Source organism: Pristiophorus japonicus, chromosome 6, assembly GCF_044704955.1.
Source record: "Pristiophorus japonicus isolate sPriJap1 chromosome 6, sPriJap1.hap1, whole genome shotgun sequence".
NCBI lineage: Eukaryota > Metazoa > Chordata > Chondrichthyes > Pristiophoridae > Pristiophorus > Pristiophorus japonicus.
The window spans coordinates 89,735,482-89,755,506 of NC_091982.1; the positions used below are offsets into that span (position 1 = coordinate 89,735,482).

A 20,025-nucleotide genomic window follows, 5' to 3' on the forward strand; every position below is an offset into this window, starting at 1 on the left:
CAGAAACAGCAACAAGATAACTTACCAGTTAATCAGTTTTTGGAGGAAAATTGGCTAATGTATAAAGAGAATTCCCTGCTCATCTCGGAATAATGCGAGCCGATCTTTAATATGCACCTGAACCCCAAAAACAGGCATTTGGAGTCCCTACTTAACATTTCATCGGAAGGATGGAACCCACAACAATGTTGACCCCCTCAGATAGATCTATGTAATTGCTGCTGAGATGCGTTGGATCTGTCAAGTCAGAAATTGACAGATCGGAAAAGCCGGTTTTCGGCACATGCGCATTGTGCACCGAAAATTGGCTTTTGCGATGCCTTCCTGGGTCGGTACACACTCTTTTTTCAGGCCTATTAGCTTTTTTGACCAGTGAGAGAATATAAAAACCACTTGCATCTTCATCACAGCCCATGCTGCCCACTTGAAGAAAAACATTGTTCTTCACCACCTATCAAGACTGACACCTGATGCCTGTATGAAAGGGGGAGATTGGTACGCTTGGGCCACTCTCCAAGGACAAGTACAATTTTTTAGGCAAATGGAAAAGGGGCTGGAGGATACAGACACCTGAACCGCATGAGGTCATTTAAAATGTAATGCATTTGAGTCATCTTTGGATTCTGTGTTGTCAGCGGGGAGCCTTGCCCTCAGGGAGTACATATCAGAAATTTATGTGCATGGGTGCTGCACATTTATTTTCTGATCATTTAAATGAATCATTGCGCAGCCTATGCCTGAATTCCCAAATATTCACTCCCAGCAGAGCTGGAAGTAGGAAAATTACCCCAACTGTGTCTCGCTCCCTTGATGGTGGGTTAAATGTATCATGTGGTGTGATACTTAGTAACATGAACCTGAAGGCCACATAGTTAATCTTTATTCAGCACTGAGCTCGCTGATCTCAGGGCACCAATTGGAGAGTTACTCATGGCCTAATTGCCCCTGGGGTAATGAGAGCCAGAGAGAGGAGGGGGAAAATCACCTGACTGTTTTCCAGCGATCCCTATGGGACAATGTCTATGTGTGAATATCCGGTGAGAACAGGATTAGGATCAGATATGTTAGCCAGCATACGCACATGAAGAATGGGCACTGGGAACAGGTATTGGAGGGCGGCCAGTTCACAGCAGCACAAGTCAAGCATTTTCAGGAGAGCAAGAAAGAAAATTGGAAGGATTTGTTTTTTTTCTTTAAGACCTATCTGCCTCATTCTGAGGTGGGAACCATTAGGAGCAGCTGCTAGATGTGTAGACCTCGAGGTCATTGTTTCAAATTCATCACATAATTTCTAAGGTGCTTTGCTCTCAATCTCCAACACTATTAGTCATCTAAACATCAGTAAGTAATTAGATTTTCCTTTTTTTAATTCAGTAATTGAATGTGGGCATTGTTGACAAGGCCAGCATTTATTGCCCATCCCAAATTGCCATTGAGAAGTTGGCTGCAGTCTGCCTGCTGAAAGTACTCCCACAGTGCTGTTGATCCAGGATTTTGACCGATTGATAATGAAGGAACAGCGATATATTTCCAAGTCAGGATGGTGTGCGACTTAGAGAGGAACTTGCAGGTGATGGTGGTCCCATGTGGCTGCTGCCCTTGACCTTCTTGGTAGAGGCTATGGGTTTAGGAGGCTGTCGAAGAAGCCTTGGTGAGTTGTTGCAGTGCATCTTGTAGATGGTACACACTGCAGCCACGGTACACCAGTGGCAGAGGGAGTGAATGCTTAAGGTGGTGAATGGGGTGCAGCTCAAGTGGGTTTCTTTGTCCTAGATGGTATCGAGTGTTGTTGGAGCTGCACTCATCCAGGCAAGTGGAGAGTATTCCCTCACACTTCCGACTTATACCTTCTAGATGGTGGAAAGTCTTTGGGGAGTCAGGAGGTGAGTTACTTGCCGCAGAACACCCAGCCTCTGACTTGTTCTTGTAGCCACTGTATTTATGTGGTTTGTTCAGTTAAGTTTCTGGTCAATGGTGACCTCCCAGGATGTTGATGGTGGGGGATTTGGCGACGGTAATCCTGTTAAATGTCAAAGGGAGATGGCTAGACTCTCTCTCATTGGAGATTGTCATTGCCTGATACTTGTGTGGTGTGAATGTTACTTACCACTTATCAGCCCAAGCCTGAATGTTGTCCAAGTCATGCTGCATGTGGGCACAGACTGCTTCATTATCTGAGGAGTTGTGAATGGAACTGAACACTGTGCAATCATCAGTGAACATCCCCACTTCTGACCTTATGATGGAGGGAAGGTCATTGATGAAGCAGCTGAGGATGGTTTGGCCTAGGACACTGCCCTGAGGAACTCCCGCAGAGATGTCCTGGGATTGGGTTGATTGGCCTCCAACAATCACAACCACCTTTCTTTGTGCTCGGTATGTCACCAGCCAGTGGTAAGTTTCCCTCCCGATTCTTATTGTCTTCAATTTTACTAGGGCTCCTTGATGCCACAATTGGTCAAATGCCGCCTTGATGTTTACATTTACAACTATTTACAATCTATATTAATGACTTGGATGAAGGAACCAAGTGTAATGTAGCCAAATTTGCTGATGATGCAAAGATAGGCGGGAAAGCAAGTTGTGAAAAAGACACAAAAAATCTGCAAAGGGATATAGATAGGCTAAGTGAGTGGACAAAAATTTAGCAGATGGAGTATAATGTGGGAAAACGTGAGGTTATCCACTTTGGTAGGAAGAATAAAAAAGCAAATTATTATTATTATTACAAAATGCTGCGGTATAGAGGGTTCTGGGGGTCTTTGTACATGAAACACAAAAAGTTAGTATGCAGGTACAGCAAGTAATTAGGAAGTCAAATGGAATGTTGGCCTTTATTGCAAGGGGGATGGAGTATAAAAGTAGGGAAGTCTTGCTACAACTATACAGGGCGTTGGCGAGACCACACCTGGAATATGTGTATAGTTTTAGTCTCCTTATTTAATGAGAGATATACTTACGTTGGAGACAGTTCAAAGAAGGTTCACTAGGTTGATTCCTAAGATGAAGGGGTTGTCTTATGAGGAAAGGTTGAGCAGGTTGGGCCTATACTCATTGGAGTTTAGGTGATCTTATTGAAACAATTAAAATTCTGGGGGGGCTTGACAGGGCAGATGTAGAGAGGATGTTTCCCCCTTAGTAATTTAGAACTAGGGGCCATAGTTTCAGAATAGATGCAGAGAGGATATTTCCATTCATAGAGGGAACTAAAACTAGGGGGCATAGTCTCAGAATAAGGGGCCGCCCATTTAAAACTGAGATGAGAAGGAATTTCTTCTCTCAGAGGGTTGTAAATCTGTAGAATTTTCTAACCCAGAGAGGTGTGGAGGTTGGATCATTGAATATATTCAAGGTGGAGATCGAAAATTTTTGGACAATAGGGGACTTGAGGGTTATGGAGAGTGGGCAGGGAAGTGGGGTTGAGGCCAAGATCAGATCAGCCATGATCTTATTGAATGGCGGAATAGGCTCGAGGGGCCAAATGGCCTACTCCTGCTACTATTTCTTATGTTCTTATGTTCTTATAATGTCAAGGGGAGTCACTCTTACCTCACATCTGGAATTCAGCTCTTTTATCAAAATCCGGACCAAGACTGTAATGAGGTCTAGTTGCAAAAGCTTCAGTCTTGTCTTTTGCACTCACGTGCTGGGCTCCCGCATCATTGAGCATGAGGATATTCATGGAGCCGCTTCCTCCCGTTAGTTGTTTAATTGTCCACTAAGATTCACGACAAGATGTGGCAGAGCTGCAGAGCTTTGATCTGACACTCTGGTTTTGGGATTGCTTAGCTCTGTGTATAGCATGCTGTTTTCACTGTTTGGCTTGTATGTAGCCCTGGGTTGTAGCTACACCAGGTTGCACCTGGTGCCACTCTTCTACACTCTTCATTGAACCAAGGTTGGCCCATGGCTTGATGGTAAAGGTAAGGTGAGGGATATGCCAGGCCATGAAGTTACAGATTGTGGTGGAACATAATTCTGTTGTTGCTGACGGCATAGCATATCATGAATGCCCAGTTTTGAGCCACTAGAACTTTTCTGAATCTATCCCATTTAGCACAATAGTAGTGCCATACAACACATTTGAGGGTGTCCTCAGTGTGAAGATGGGACTTCGTCTCCACTATGACTGTGGTAGTCACTGCTACCAATACTGTCATGGACAGATGCATCTGCGACAGGTAGATTGGTGAGGACGAGGTCAAGTAGTTTATTCCTTCATGTTGGTTCTCTCACTGTCTGCTGCAAGCCCAGTCTGGCAGATATGTCCTTCAAGACCCAGCCAGCTCGGTCAGTGGTGGTGCTACCGAGCCACTCTTGGTGATGAAGATTGAAGTCCCCCTCCCAGACTACATTCTATGCCCTTGCTACTCTCAGTGCTTCTTCCAAATGGTGTTCAACATGGAGGAGTACTGATTCATCAGCTGAGGGAGGACGGTAGGTAGTAATCAGCAGGAGGTTTCTTTGCCCATGTTTGACAGGAGTTAATGTTGAGGACTCCCAGGACCAGTGCTTTCTGACTGTACCACCACCTCTGGTGGATCTGTCCTGTCGCTGGAATAGGACATACCCAGGGTTGGTGTTGGAGGATTTTGGGACTTTGGTTGAAAGGTATGATTCTGTGACTATGACTAGTCTGTGGCACAGCCCCCCCAATTGTGGCACAGGTCTCCAGATGCTAATGAGAAGGACTTTGCAGGGGTGATTTAGCTGGGTGTGCCTGTGCTGTGTTCAATTCCCATACCTGGATCGATGTTGGGTGGTCCAGTTTTATTCTTATTAAAATTAGTAGTTTAATACAACAGAGTTGCCATTTCAAAGGGCAGTTAAGAGTCAACCACATTGCTGTGGGTCTGGAGTCACACATAGGCCACATCGGATAAGGATGGGAGATTTCCTTTCCTGAAGTTGGGTTTGTATGACAATCCATTAATTTCATGGGTTTTAGTTAGCTTTTCATTCCAGATTTATTTAATTAACTGAATTTAAATTCCATGTGTTGGGATTTGAATGCATCTCTCCAGATCATTAGTTCAGACTTCTGGATTCTCGTCCAGTAACATAACCATTATGCCACCATTCCAGTTGTTGGGAATGGCTGAGGCAATGTACTAGAACACTATCATTTTACATATAAAAACTGCAATCAAACACAGTGCAGGCTACTGGGGATGAATTCTGCTCTCGTTATTGATTTGTAAGGATCCTATGAGAAAGTTTGGACAGTCACATCAAGTGCTATCACTAAGTTTTACCATGCATTTTACGATACCCTCATTCTTACTATTTTACCTTTCCATACAAGAACCTTTTACCCCCTAAAGCTCAGTGGGTAAATGCACCAGGAAGAAGACACAGGGGTCAAAATTGCCCCACTCTTTAAGATTAATTACCGTCTCTAAGAGGCGCTGACGCATAGCAAAGCTCTTCCCTTTCAGGTGGTAATGGGGCGGTAAGGCCTTTCTGACCAGGGGCAGGCGGGTGGTCTGACCCATTTGAAATTGCCCTCAACCCCTTTCTGCCCCGCGAGGGAAATTGCTCTGCGGGAGCGGAGCTGCCAGTGACGGCTTTTTCAGGCGGGAAGTTGCGAGTGACTGGGCGGCACGTCCGCCCTTAAAGGGGAGGGCGCCCCACCACGGCTGACATTTTATTTTAATTGTCGGACGACTGCAGTCAGCCTGACAATGGCGGCCATGGGTTCAGCCTGACATTTAACTGAAGGGGAGGGACGTTGCTACGTGTCAGAGCCATGCTGACATGCTCAACGCAGTGCTGATGACACCGCCCGCCTTCCGCCCCGCTCCCAAAGCACTTCCGTCCCTCAGCCGCCTCAATCACTGGCCAGAAAAATGAAAGAGGCCAATTTCCCTCTATTCTCTGCCCCATGGATTCGGGCGGAGAGTATTAATTTAATTTGAATTATCTGCCCCATTTCGGGTGGAGAGAAATTTCAGCCCATAAAATCATTTCCAGCTTTGATTTTCTCAGGCACTACTCTATGAAGTGTTTGCCTCACCCTGCCCCCACTCCATAACCAACTCCAGATGAAATGATTGATTTAAAAGTTTACATTGAATTAAACTTGAATTAAACTAAGTTGTAGAAGCCTTAACTGGCACCATCTTTTTCTTTGTCCTGATAGTAACAGGAAAAACACAAATAGTATACATGTATTATTTACAGAATTTAAAGTCATTTAAATATTAATATAGTGTACACCTTTGCAAGCACAAGACTTTTGGATAATGCAAAGACTTCTGGGCACATAGAAAACTATACTAAAAACATTGTTCTGCCTTACAACTATCAGTCCAGATCAGCATTCATCCAATAGACTAAAGTATTTGAACTCGGGTGGAATGAACTGCACTTGGTCTCAAAGGTTTTTTTAATGTAAAGGAGTAAAATTGCATTATTAGACTATATTTAATTTTTGACAGTATGGTGCACAGAAACATTTTGACAAAAGTTTGATCAGGATCTGGGAGTCCTGCCAATATATCACTGAAAATAACAATTAATGGGATGAGAAAGGCGCAATATTTGAAAATCGACCCCTTTGTGGAGTGATAATATGTCCTGAAAAATCCCAGTGTAATATCGTTTCGGACATGCCACCAGCTGTCTGCAAGGCACTTTATAAATACTGCTTTGGAAAATATTCACAAAGTACACAAGCAACATCTAGTGGCAGGAAATCAGAACTGTGTACATTTTTTTCTGTTCATTGGACAGTAGACATTGTTTAATTGGGACATATTAAAAAAAAATACACGAGTAAGGTCATGCAGGGCATGCAGGGCAACTGTCTTGTACCTACTTTGTGTGGTGCTGTTTAAGCTGTTGCTGTTGGGGAGAGCAGCCACAAAGGAAGCCACAGAAAGCTTCTGTTCACTGTGTGAGGTTCTGAAACACAGATACTCCATCTGGAAAAGAGAAGACGGGAGGGAAATACCCAGAGAAATGGAAGACGTTGGGTCTGCTGTGGAAAGGGCAGGAGATTACGCAAATTAACTTAAGCAGCAGTGTTTCAAACAACAGCTATGCCTTATGTGTTTGTTCAGCATTCATCACATTTGGTACTTAGCTGACTATGTGAGATTTAAATGCACACCATTACTGGTCCTGCTTTAAATAAGCAGATGATGTTATTGGGCCCTGAATGTAATTTTAACCCCAGGCTATTGTGGCTTCTCTGCTAGGTCAACCTGGTAGTAAGTAGATCCAGGGCCAGAAGAGGCCCAGAAAAATAATCAATTTAAATTTACTTTTTGCCTCCTCTGGGTCAGGGGGGAGCACTCCTAATTCTCCCTGCCTCACAAAGAAAATTTAGACCTCACCTGCCCCAGGCTTCCTAATCCTCCCACCCCACCCCCCTCCGCCTCCCCGACCATGTGGCCCTTCCGACCCTCCCTCCATCCACTTATTTGGCCTTCGGGTCTCTGGCAGTGGCTTCCTGCCATCATCATCATAGGCAGCCCCTCGAAATCAAGGAAGACTTGCTTCCACTCTAAAAGTGTGTTCTTAGGTGACTGAACAGTCCAATATGGGAATTACAATCTCTGTCACAGGTGGGACAGACAGTGGTTGATGGAAAGAGTGCGTGGAACTGCTTTGCCACACGCTCCTTCCGCTGCCTCTGCTTGGTTTCTGCATGTTCTCGGCGATGAGACTCGAGGTGCTCAGCGTCCTCCCGGATGCTCTTCCTCCACTGAGGGCGGTCTTTGGCCAGGGACTCCCAGGTGTCGGTGGGAATGTTGCATTTTATCAAGGAGGCTATGAGAGCGTCCTTGAAACGTTTCCTCTGACCACCTGGGGCTCGCTTTCCGTGTAGGAGTTCTGAGTAGAGCGCTTGGTTTGGGAGTCTTGTGTCAGGCATGTGAACAATGTGGCCCGCCCAACAGAGCTGGTCGAGTGTGGTTAGTGCTTCGATGCTGGGGATGTTGGCCTGATCGAGGACACTAACGTTGGTGTGTCTGTCCTCCCAGGGGATTTGCAGGATCTTGCAGAGACATCGTTGGTGGTATTTCTCCAGAGATTTGAGATGTCTTACTGCATACGGTCCATGTCTCTGAACCATATAGGAGGGCGGGTATCACTATAGCCCTGTAGACCATAAGCCTGGTGCCAGATTTGTGGGCCTGATCTTCAAACACTCTCTTCCTCAGGTGGCCGAAGGTTGCGCTGGCGCACTGGAGGCGGTGTTGAACCTTGTCGTCAATGTCTGCCCTTGCTGATAATAGGCTCCCGAGGTATGGAAAGTGGCCCACGTTGTCCAGGGCTATGCCGTGGATCTTGATGATTTCCTGCCACCCAAGATCCAGCTCCCATCTACCGGATAGGGAATCCAACCAGTTTCAGAAGACTTATGGCCAACATGTTAAAATCTCCCAGGCTCATGATGTAGGAGGAACAGGGGGGTGGAAGGCAGATAGTTTTCCACCTGCCTTGGCCCCCACCTGAAGAACTCCTGCCAGGAGTTAAAATCTAGGCTATAGATTCAAAGATTGTCAATTTTATACTGCTCACTGGATACAGTGAATCAGTGTGAGGCTGGTAGCTTCGTATTGCGCACTAGATGAAGCAGACTGGGGTGAGCAAATGAAAGGTAAAAGAAAGACTTGCATTTATATAGTGCCTTTCACAACCTTGGGATGTCCCAATGTGCTTTATAGCCAATGAGGCACTGTTGTAATGTAGGAAATGTGAGAGCCAATTTGCATCCAGCAAGGTTCCACAAACAGCAATGTGATAACGACAAGATAATCTGTTTTAGTGATGTTAGTTGAGGGACAAATATGGGCCAGCACAATGGTGAGACCTCCCCTGCTGTTCTTGGAATAGTGCCATGGGAACTTTTGGGGCCTCAGTTTAACAACTCATCCGAAAGTCGGCATCTCCAACAGTGGAGCACTCCCTCAGTACAGCCTTGTTTATCTACTCAAGTCCCTAGAGTGGGGCTCGACCTACCACAACCTTCCAATTCAGAGGCGAGAGTGCTACCACTAAACCATGGCTGACACTAATGCGGACATACATATTATGCACATACAGCCTATGCGCACTGTTCTGTACCTGCTGGGTGTCCTCAGCTGTTTGTTGATGTACCTTTCTCTTTGATATAATGGTTTACCTACTCTCTCATGTTCACTTGCATAGTTGAATGGTTTAAACTCAGTTACTGAGTAGGTTATGTGCCCTTTTTCCCAGAGTTCTAATAATGACCAGTCTACCATTCTGTATAAAATCCAACTTTATCGAAATGCTGATCATTAGGTTACATTCTGTTTCCAAAGTCAGCGAGTCTTTCAGGTTAGGAGCTATCGTTGTAAACCACGTCTTAAAGGAAGATTTCCACTGAACGTTATTAATAGCAAATTCACAAATCCTTTTATAAAGAACTTATTTACAAAATAAATATGAAACTACTCAAGAAGATTTGTATATCATTCAAACATCATCTTTGGGTTTTCATAAATCCCTAACAGTTGTTTAAATTATACATGCCTTTAAAAGTGGTTCTGCATTTCCATCTAGTAACCACGGCTAAGCTGCAGTATCTCTGGGGCCAAGTTTTGGTCTGAGTTGCTCCTGTTTTTTTGGAGCAACTGGTTTAGAATGGAGCATCTTAAAAATTTGAATTCTCAGCATTTAGTTTGCTCCAGTTCTAGTCAGTTAAAACAGTTTCAGTTTGGAACTGATTTTTTTTTCAAAAAGGTGCGTGTCCGGCCACTTACACCCGGTTTGAAAGTTTAGGCAGTGAAAACATACTCCAAACTAACTTAGAATGGAGTAAGTGTAAATTTTTGTACACTCAGAAAAACCTTGTCTACACTTAGAAAATCAGGCGTAGGTTACAAATCAGGCGTAGGGAATGGGGGGGGGGGGGCGGGGGCGGGGATGGTGTTTAAAGGGAAGTTTACAAACATTAAACACTTCAGTTTTACAAATTAAAAGCCATCATCAATAATAAATGATAAATACATCAATAAATCAACCAATAAATAAATCAAAAAAATTAATAAAAAATTAAAAAATCAATAAATAAAACATGTTCTACTTACCGACTGCAGCACCGGGAGTCCTCCAACAGCGTGCTGGGACGGCCCCCCCAGTGTGTCTCTGTCAGTGTCTCTATCTCTCTGTCTGTCTGTGTGTGTGTCTCTCACTCTCTGTCTGTCAGTGTCTGTGTTTCTGACAGCGAGGGGGGGGGAGAAGGGGGTGGAGGAGAAAGGAGGAGGGAGGTAGAGGGTGGGGGGTAGAGGGGGGTGGGGGGAGGTGGGGGAGAGGAGAGGGGCGGGGTGGAGGAGTGAAGGAGGCTGAACGGCCGGGCCCAAGACTTCGTGCTGGATTTACAGGTAGGTGGCATCTGGTCTCAGGTCGGGGAGGGCGGGGAGGGGTCGCGGAGATCGGTGGGGGGTCACGGAGATCGGTGGGGGGGTCACGGAGATCGGGGTTGGTCACGGAGATTGGGGGGGGGGACGTGGAGATCGGGGGGGAGAGAGTCGCGGAGGTCGGGGAGGGGGGGAGATCGAGGGGGGCGAAGAGAGTCGCGGAGGTCGGGGAGGGGGGAGATCGGGGGGAGAGAGAGTCGCGGAGGTCGGGGGAGGGGGGGAGAGTCGTGGAGGGGGGAGAGAGAGTCATGGAGGGGGGAGAGAGTTGGGGGGGGGGAAGAGTCACGGGGGGGAAGAGTCGCGGAGATCGGGTTGGGTCGGGGAGGGGGGGAAGAGTCTCGGGGGAGTGGGGGGGGGAGGGAGGAGGAGAATCTCGGGGGAGGAGAGGAGAGTCTCGGGGCGGGGGGGGAGGAGAGTCTTGGGGGGGAGGGAGGAGAGTCTCAGGTGGGGGGGAAGAGTCGCGGAGGTCGGGTCGGGGGGGGAGCGGAGGTCGGGTCGGGGGGGGAGCGGAGGTCGGGTCGGGTGGGGGAGCGGAGATCGGGTCGGGGGGGAGCGGAGGTCGGGTCGGGTCGGGGGGAGCGGAGGTCAGGTTGCCGGGGGGCAGAGGGGAATCGGGGCGGGAGCGGAGGTCGGGTCGCTGGGGCGGTGGGGTGGGCGGGGGGAGAGTGGGGGTCCGGTCCGGGGAGCGGGAGTCAAGTCGGGTCGGCTCCGGTCGGGTGGGAGGCAGCCTTAAGCACGCAGCCCCAGTGAGGCCATTCGGCCAGGGCTAGGGGCTGCGTGCTTCGGGCCCCTCCCACATAGTTTTGGGCGCCTGGAGCTACTGCACATGCGCGTCCACTGTAGCGCGCATGTGCAGAGGCCCCGGCCACAGCTTGTGCTGTGCTGCGCCCAGCTCCAGAGGGCCTGCAGGGAGCCGGAGAATAGGTGAGGTTTTTTTAGGCGCACTTTGTGTCGCGAAAAATGGGCGGCGCGGCCCGAAACTTGGGCCCTCTTTTTCCAACTATCTCGTGGTCCATTCCAGGATAATTCCCACATATTCACGAGCAGCCACTCCATCTCATGCAGCCGATTCAGAAATTAGGTTTGACAGTAAATGGGTTGCCGTAGTGAGATGTGAATAACTTTTAAATGTAACGAGTTGGATTAGTGCCAGGCCATTAGTGAGCCCTAAATCATGCTGCCGAGGTCATATGTAAGGAGGGGAGGAGATTAAGCCGTCAGGCTAGAAGATCTCAGTTGTGCTTAAAAGTCATACAGGAGGGGGGCATAACATGACTGCCATCAGCCTGTCTGCAACCCTTCTGCAATGGTCCAGTATTTTTTATGTCACTGTAACTGATGAAAACACATACACATGTCTATACACTACATACAAAAGTGAAATACTGCGGATGCTGAAAATCTCAAATAAAAAACGAAAATGCTAGAAATGCTCAGCAGGTCAGGAAGCATCTGAGGACGAGAAACAGAGTTAATGTTTCAGGTTGATGACCTTTCATAAGAGCACACTACATTATACACTTACACTATACGACATGTGCAGCAGGAGTTTCCAAGTAATAGGACTTCAGACCAGTGCTCTTTCTCTCTCACCCAAGGGTGCTGTGGCCAGTTGTAATGCTCCCACTGTTACCTGCAACGTGGTTGGTTTCCGCAACCCAGCCAGAGCATCGTAAGCATCACTGCTACACCATGTATTACATTTATTCATTGGACCATCAAATGTTTAAGCTCACAGGCAAAGCGCTTCTGATGGCCTTGCGATAAGACACTACTCCATCCAGGTTAGAAGCCGTGGGTTTGATTCTGGATTGTGCTAAGATTGTTGGTGATCTTAGGTGCGGTAGCAGTTAGGGGCAATAAATTGGCCTCACTGCCTCTGGGCTATTGAGGAAAAATTCAGCGATTGTTCCTGCTCCTGATTGTTAACCAATGAGCCCAGTTGAAAAGTGTATATGTGTGGACATTTATTAAGAATGGGATTGGACTTGACTGATAGTTAAACATGTGGCTCAAAGACTGGCGTGGGAGAAATGGGTTTTGGTTCGTGGGACCCTGGCACCAGTACTGGGGTAAGAGGGAGCTGTTCCATTGGGACGGGCTCCACTTAGACTGTGCTGGGACTAGGGTCCTGGCAAATCGAATAACTAGAGAGGGCTTTAAACTAATTAGTGTGGGGGTGGGGGGTGGCGGGGGAGAGGGTTCAGGTGAGCAGAAATGTAAAAAGTCAAAGAATAAGGAGAAGGCAATAAAGCAGGGTAGCACCGGGGAAATAAAAACCAGAGTGTGACAGAATGGGACAGAATGTATAAACATAAAAGTGTATCAAAAAGTGGGGTAAAAGCAGGAAAAAATGGTTAAAAAAAACAAATTAAAAAGCTCTTTATCTGAATACACGCAGCATTCATAATAAAATAAATGAGTTGACGGCATAAATAGATATAAATGGGTATGCTTTGATAGCCATTGGAGAGATGTGGTTGCAAGGTGACCAAGGTTGAGAACTAAATATTCAGAGGTATTTGACAATTCAGAAGGACAGACAGAAAGGAAAAGAAGGTGGGGTAGCTCTGTTAATAAAGGGAGATCAGTGCGTTAGTGAGAAATGATATTGGCACAGAAGATCAAGATGTTGAATCAGTTTGGGGATAAGGATAAGGAATAATAAGGGGAAAATGTCGCTGGTGGGCATAGTCTATAGGCCCCCTAACAGTAGCCTGTTGGACCGAGTATAAATCAAGAAATAATTGAGGCTTGTAAAAAAGGAATGGCAATAATCATGGATGATTTTATGCTTCATCTTGATTGGACAAAGCAACTTGGCCAGGGTAGCTTTGAGGAAAAGTTCATAGAGTGTATCCGGGATAGAGTCCTTGAAAAATATGTTGTGGAACCAACCAGGGAGCAGGCTATCTTAGATCTGCTACTGTGTAATGAAACAGGATTAATAAATGATCTCCTAGTAAAGGATCCTCTAGAAATGAGTGACCATAGCATGGTTCAGGTTCAATTTCAAATTCAGTTGCAGGATGAGAAAGTTGAATCTCAAACCAGTGTTCTAAGCTTAAACAAAGGAGACTACAAAGATATGAAGGCAGAGTTGGCTGAAATGGACTGGAAAAATAGATTAAAGTGTGGGACGGTTGATGAGCAGTGGCAGACATTTAAGGAAATATTTCATAACTCTCAAGAAAAATATATCCCAATGAGAAGGAAAAACTGTAAGAGAAGGGATAACCATCTGTGGCGAACTAAGGAAATGAGGGATGGTATACAAAGTGGCCAAGATTAGTGGGAGGCCAGAGGATTGGAAAACTTTTAAAAGCCAGCAAAGAATGACTAAAAAGATAATAAAGAGAGGGATGATAGATTATGAAAGCAAACTTGCATAAAATATAAAAACAGATAGCAAGAGTTTTACAGGTACATAAAAAGGAAAAGAATGGCAATAGCAAATGTTGGTCCCTTAGAGGATGAGACTGGGGAATTAATGGGGAACAAGGAAATGGCAGAGACTTTGAACAAATATTTTGTATTGGTCTTCACGGCAGAAGACACTAAAAATATCCCAATTGTGGACAATCAAGGGGCTATAAGGAGGGAGGAACTTAATACAATCACTATCACTAAAGAAGTAGTATTCGGTAAAATAATGGGACTAAAGGCAGACAAGTCCCCTGGACCTATTGGCTTGCATCCTAGGATCATAAAAGAAGTGGCTGCAGAGATAGTGGATCTAACAGCATTATCTAACAACATTCTCTGGATTCTGGGAGGTCCCAGCAGATTGGAAAACCACAAATGTAACGCATCTATTTAAAAAAGAAGGCAGACAGAAAGCAGGAAACTATAGACCAGTTAGCGTAACATCTGTCGTTGGAAAAATGCTGGAGTCCATTATTAAGGAAACAGTAGCAGGACATTTGGAAAAGCATGATTCAATCAAGCAGAGTCAGCATGGTTTTATGAAAGGAACATCATGTTTGACAAATTTACTGCCGTTTTTTGAGGATGAAATGAGCAGAGTGAATGTAGTGTTTTTGGATTTCCAGAGGCATTTAATAAGGTGCCACATAAAAGGTAAACGTTCACGGTGTTGGGGGTAATATATTAGCATGGATAGAGGATTGGCTAACTAACAGAAAACAGAGAGTCAGGATAAATGGGTCATTTTCTGGTTGGCAAACAGTAAATAGTGGGGTGCCGCAGGGATCGGTGCTGGGGCCTCAACTATTTACAATCTATATTGATGACTTGGATGAAGGGACCGAGTGTAATGTAGCCAAGTTTGTTGATGACACAAAGATGGGTGGGAGAGCAAATTGTGAGGCGGACACAAGAAATCTGCAAAGGGATATCGACAGGCTAAGTGAGTGGGCAAAAATTTGGCAGATGGAATATAACGTGGGAAAATGTGAGGTTATCAACTTTGGCAGAATAAATAGAAAAGCAAAATACAATTTAAATGGAGAAACATTTTAAAAGTACTGCAGTACAGAGGAACTTGGGGGTCCTTGTGCATGAAACACAAAGTTAGTATGCAGGTAGAGCAAGTGATTAGGAAGGCAAATGGAATGTTGGCCTTTATTGCAAGGGGGTTGGAGTATAAAAACAAAGAAGTCTTGCTACAACTGTACAGGGTATTGGTGAGGCTACACCTAGAGTATTGCGTACAGTTTTGGTCTCCGTATTTAAGGAAGGATATAGTTGCATTGGAGACTGTTCAGAGAAGGTTCATTAGGTTGATTCCAGAGATGGGGTTGATTTATGAGGAAAGGTTGAGTAGGTTTGGCCACTACTCTGGAGTTCAGAAGAATGAGAGGTGATCTTATCGAAACATACAAGATAATGAGGGAGCTCGACAAGGTGGATGCAGAGAGGATATTTCCACTCATAGGGGGAATTAAAACTATGGGACATAGTCTCAGAATAAGGGATTGCCCATTTTAAACTGAAATGAGGAAGAATTTCTTCTCTCAGAGGGTTATAAATCTGTCGAATTCTCTGCCCCACAGAATTGTGGAGGCCGATCCATTGAATATATTTACGGCGGAGAAAGACAGATTTTTGAGCAAAAGGAAAATAAAGGGCTATGGGGAGCGGGCAGTGAAGTGGAGCGAGTCCGTGATCAGATCAGCCATGACTCGAGGGGCCAGGTGGCCTAATCCTGCTCCTATTTCTTATGTCCTTATGCTCTGTCCCCCACATGGTAGTGAGCTCTAAATCATGCTGCCAAGGTCATGTAAAAGGAGGGGAGGAGTTTAAACTGGCAGGCTGGAAGACATCAGTTATGATATCTTGGGCTGTATTTTCCTCCACTAGACCACCTGAAATCAGGTGGTTTGTGGAAAAAAAATCAAGGTAAATTGAATGGAGAGGCCTACCACCCCAGCCCTGCCCTGACATTGATTTACTTCGTCACCAACTACCCCCTCCATCCCCGGCTCCGCCCCCCCATCCCAACCCCACAGGGAAAGCCTTTGGCCATCCATTCATCATTGTACCGCATGTAAATGACAATGCTATGGTGGGGATCTGCAACCTGACTAATTTCCCTGTCTTCCTCCGCTGGCACCATTGATCCACGAATCTCTCGCGAGGAGGGTCGCAGTAATCCCTGGGACAGTGATGGGAAGTCCATGATGTTCCTTTTGGAGGGAGAAGGCTCAGTAGGGCCCCAAACACTGACCTTTGCTAGGTCTCCATTTAGTCCCAATGGGCCCTCATCCTGCATACATAAACAGCCCTGAGCCAGGAGAATGAGTCGGGGATGGGATGCCGGGCAGAGGTTTCTCACTGACCTTCCTCTGGCACGAAGATGTAAATCATGCTTTTGATCTCTGAGCCTAGACATGAAAAACTGTTCGCAAGGAAAGAATCACGCCATCAGAAGAGGAAAAAGAGAACAAAATTTAAGGGTCTGGGGAAAGTAATCACAAATAAGTGACCTTCATAACTTACGACTCTGTACCTTGTGAGCTATGCAGCCTTACTTGGTGCATTCAAATCCAATAGTTCCTGAAAATAACTTTTTCTCATATTTTATTAAATTTTATCAAATTTGTCAGATTTATATTGCATCATCATCATAGGCACTCCCACAGGAAAAGCAATGGGTGAGGAGGACACAAAAAATCTGCAAAAGGACAAAGACAGGCTAAGTGAGTGGGCAAAAATTTGGCAGATGGAAATGTTGGAAAATGTGAGGTCATGCACTTTGGCAGAAAAAAATCAAAGAGCAAGTTATTATTTAAATGGAGAAAGATTGCAAAGTGCCACAGTGCAGCGGGACCTGGGGGTACTTGTGCATGAAACACAAAAGTATGCAGGTACAGCAAGTGAACAGGAAGGCCAGTGGTATCTTGGCCTTTACTGCAAAGGCAGGGAAGTCTTGCTATAGCTATATAAAGTATTGGTGAGGCCACACCTGAAATACTGCGTGCATTTTGGTTTCCATATTTACGAAAGGATATACTTGCTTTGGAGGCAGTTCAGAGAAGGTTCACTAGGTTGATTCTGGGGATGAGGGGGTTGACTTATGAGGAAAGGTAGGGTAGGTTGGGTCTCTACTCATTGAAATTCAGAAGAATGAGAGATGATCTTATCGAAATGTATGCAATTATGAGGGGGCTTGACAAGGTGGATGCAGAGAGGCTGTTTCCACTGATGGGGGATGTTATGTATGTAATACTTGACACCAGAGGGCGGGACAGTTGGAGTCCTAATGGTCACCTGCACACACGTGCAGGGCCAGTATAAAAGGTTGGCTGCCATGTTGTTTAGGCACTCTGGAGTTGTAATAAAGAAGACTAAGGTCACACTAAGTTTAGCTCACTGTACTCAGCCCCGTGGAGTTCTTGTATACTTAATAATTGGCGATGAGTAACAGAATATGAGCCTTCACGCAACCATGGCTGCCATTGGAATGAGATTCATAGAGGGTGATGATTGGAAAGCCTTCATCGAGCGCCTCGACCAGTACTTTGTGGCCAACACGCTGGAAGGAGACGCTAACAGGGTCAAGCACAGGACGGTTCTCCTCACCGTCTGTGGGCCTAAAATATACAGCCTCATCAAGAATCTGCTCGCACCGACAAAACCAACGAAGAAGAAAAATACAGAGTTGTGCATGCTGGTTTGGGACCACCTCAAGCAGAAGGAGAGTATCTTCATGGCCAGATATCGTTTTTACACGCACCATCGCTCCGGGGGCCAGGACGTGGCGGATTATGTCGCCAACCTGAGACGCCTCACGGGACCTTGCGATTTTGGAGCTGTGTTGGGGGAAATGCTGCGGGACTTTTTCATGCTGGACATCAGCCACGAGGTCATTCTTCGCAAGCTGCTGGCTGCCGAAACCCTAGACCTGAGTAGGGCCACCACAATCGCCCAGGCGTGGCCACGGACGATAACACCAAACAGATATCTTCTCAACATCGAAGTTCACTGGCAAGTACTGTGCATAAAATGACGTCGCTAGCAGGCCGAACTGCATATGGCAGGGTCTATACGTCTGTGGCTGCAAGACCTCTGATGACTCAGAGTCCACCATCAGGGGTGAATGTGAATCCAGGAGTAATCATCGGGCCTGTCAATGTCGATTCAAGCACTACGTGTGCAAAGGCTGTGCAACAATGGGGCACCTCCAGCGAATGTGCAAAGGTACTGTGACATACCACATGGCAGAGGATGATTGATCCGGCGCGGATCAACCCGAGGAAGAAGTGTAAGGGGTACATACCCTCAATACCAAGAGCTCTCCTATAATGCCGAAAGTCAAATTAAATAGAGTTTCAGTATCCATGGAGTTGGACACAGGTACGAGTCAGTCAATAATGAGCCAGAAGACTTTCGAGAAACTGTGGGGCAATAAGGCACAAAGACCCAAACTGAGTCCAATTAATGCAAAGCTGCGTACCTACACCAAAGAGCTCATACCAGTCACTGGAAGTGCGTCAGTGAAGGTATCGTATGATGGAGCTGTGCATGACCTATCATTGTGGATTGTTCCAGGCAATAACCCAATGCTGTTCGGCAGAAGCTGGCTAGAAAAGACTAGATGGAATTGGAACAACATTAAAGCACTATCTTCAGTGGATGATGCCTCATGTGCTCATGTGCTGAGCAAGTTTCCCTCGCTATTCGAACCAGACATTGGCAACTTCACAGGTGCCAAGGTACAGATCCATCTCGGCCCCGATGCACGGCCCGTCCATCACAATGCTAGGGCGGTTTCGTACATGATGAAGGAGAAAGTCGACATCGAACTGGACAGACTCCAACGCGAAGGAATCATATCGCCAGTCGAGTTCAACGAGTGGGCCAGTCCAGTTGTTCCAGTGTTGAAAAGTGTTAGCACGGTCAGAATCTGTGGAGACTACAAGGTAACGATTAACTGAGTCTCACTACAGGACCAGTACCCGCTGCCCAAGTCGGATGACCTGTTCGCAACGTTAGTGGGGGGGAAGTCGTTCACCATGTTGGACCTAACCTCTGCTTAAATGACACAGGAGCTGGCTGAATCTTTGATAAGACTGACGTGCATCAACACACACAAAGGGCTATTAATATACCACAGGTGTCCTTTCGGGATTCGCTCGTCTGCAGCCATTTTCCAGAGAAACATGGAGAGTTTGCTGAAATCTGTTGCGCGCACCGTTGTGTTTCAAGACGACATCCTGATCACCGGTCGTGGCACCATCGAACACCTACACAACCTGGAAGAGGTTCTAAGTCGCCTAGACAGAGTGGGACTCAGACTGAAATGCTCCAAGTATGTTTTCCTGGCACCAGAAGTCGATTTTTTGGGGAGAAAAATCACAGCAGACAGCATCAGGCCCATAGACTCAAAGACAGAGGCCATCAAGAATTCAACCAGACCACAGAATGTGACGGAGCTGCTTTCGTTCCTGGGACTCCTCAATTATTTTGGTAACTTTCTACCCGGGTTGAGCACGTTGTTAAAGCCTTTGCACATGTTGCTATGTAAGGGTGACAAGTGGGTTTGGGCAAATCTCAAGACACAGCCTTTGAGAAGGCTAGGAAGCTGCTATGTTCAAATAAGTTACTTGTACACTATGACCCATGTGAACATTTAGTGCTAGCTTGTGATGTCTCATCATACGGGGTCGGCTGTGTGTTACAGCAAGCCAATGTATCGGGTAACCTCCAACCGGTTGCATATGCGTCTAGAAGTCTGTCTAAGGCTGAGAGAGCCGATAGTATGGTCGAGAAAGAGGTGTTAGCATGTGTATATGGGGTTAAGAAAATGCACCAATACCAATTTGGACTTCGGTTTGAGCTTGAAACTGACCACCAACCACGCATTTCGCTGTTTTCAGAGAGCAAAGGTAGAAACACCAATGCTTCGTCCCGCATCCAAAGAAGGGCACTAACATTATCCGCTTATGGCTATATTATCTGCTACAGACCAAGCACTGAAAACTGTGCCGATGCTCTCAGCCGGCTACCATTACCCACCACTGGGGTTGAAATAGCGTGGCCCGCAGACCTGGTCATGGATGCTTTTGAGAGCGAGGGTTCACCCGTCACAGCTTGCCAGATCAGGACCTGGACCAGCCAGGATCCTGTGCTATCAGTAGTAAAGAGTTGCGTCCTCAATGGGAACTGA

At 46.2% G+C, this 20,025-nt stretch overlaps 1 protein-coding gene across 1 annotated transcript in view; it reads left to right on the plus strand.

Annotated features, from left to right (window-relative positions):
- Positions 1-20,025, plus strand: part of LOC139265737 (protocadherin-11 X-linked-like) — a 578,096-nt gene that overhangs the window by 539,919 nt on the left and 18,152 nt on the right. The gene's annotated exons all lie outside the window — the stretch shown is intronic.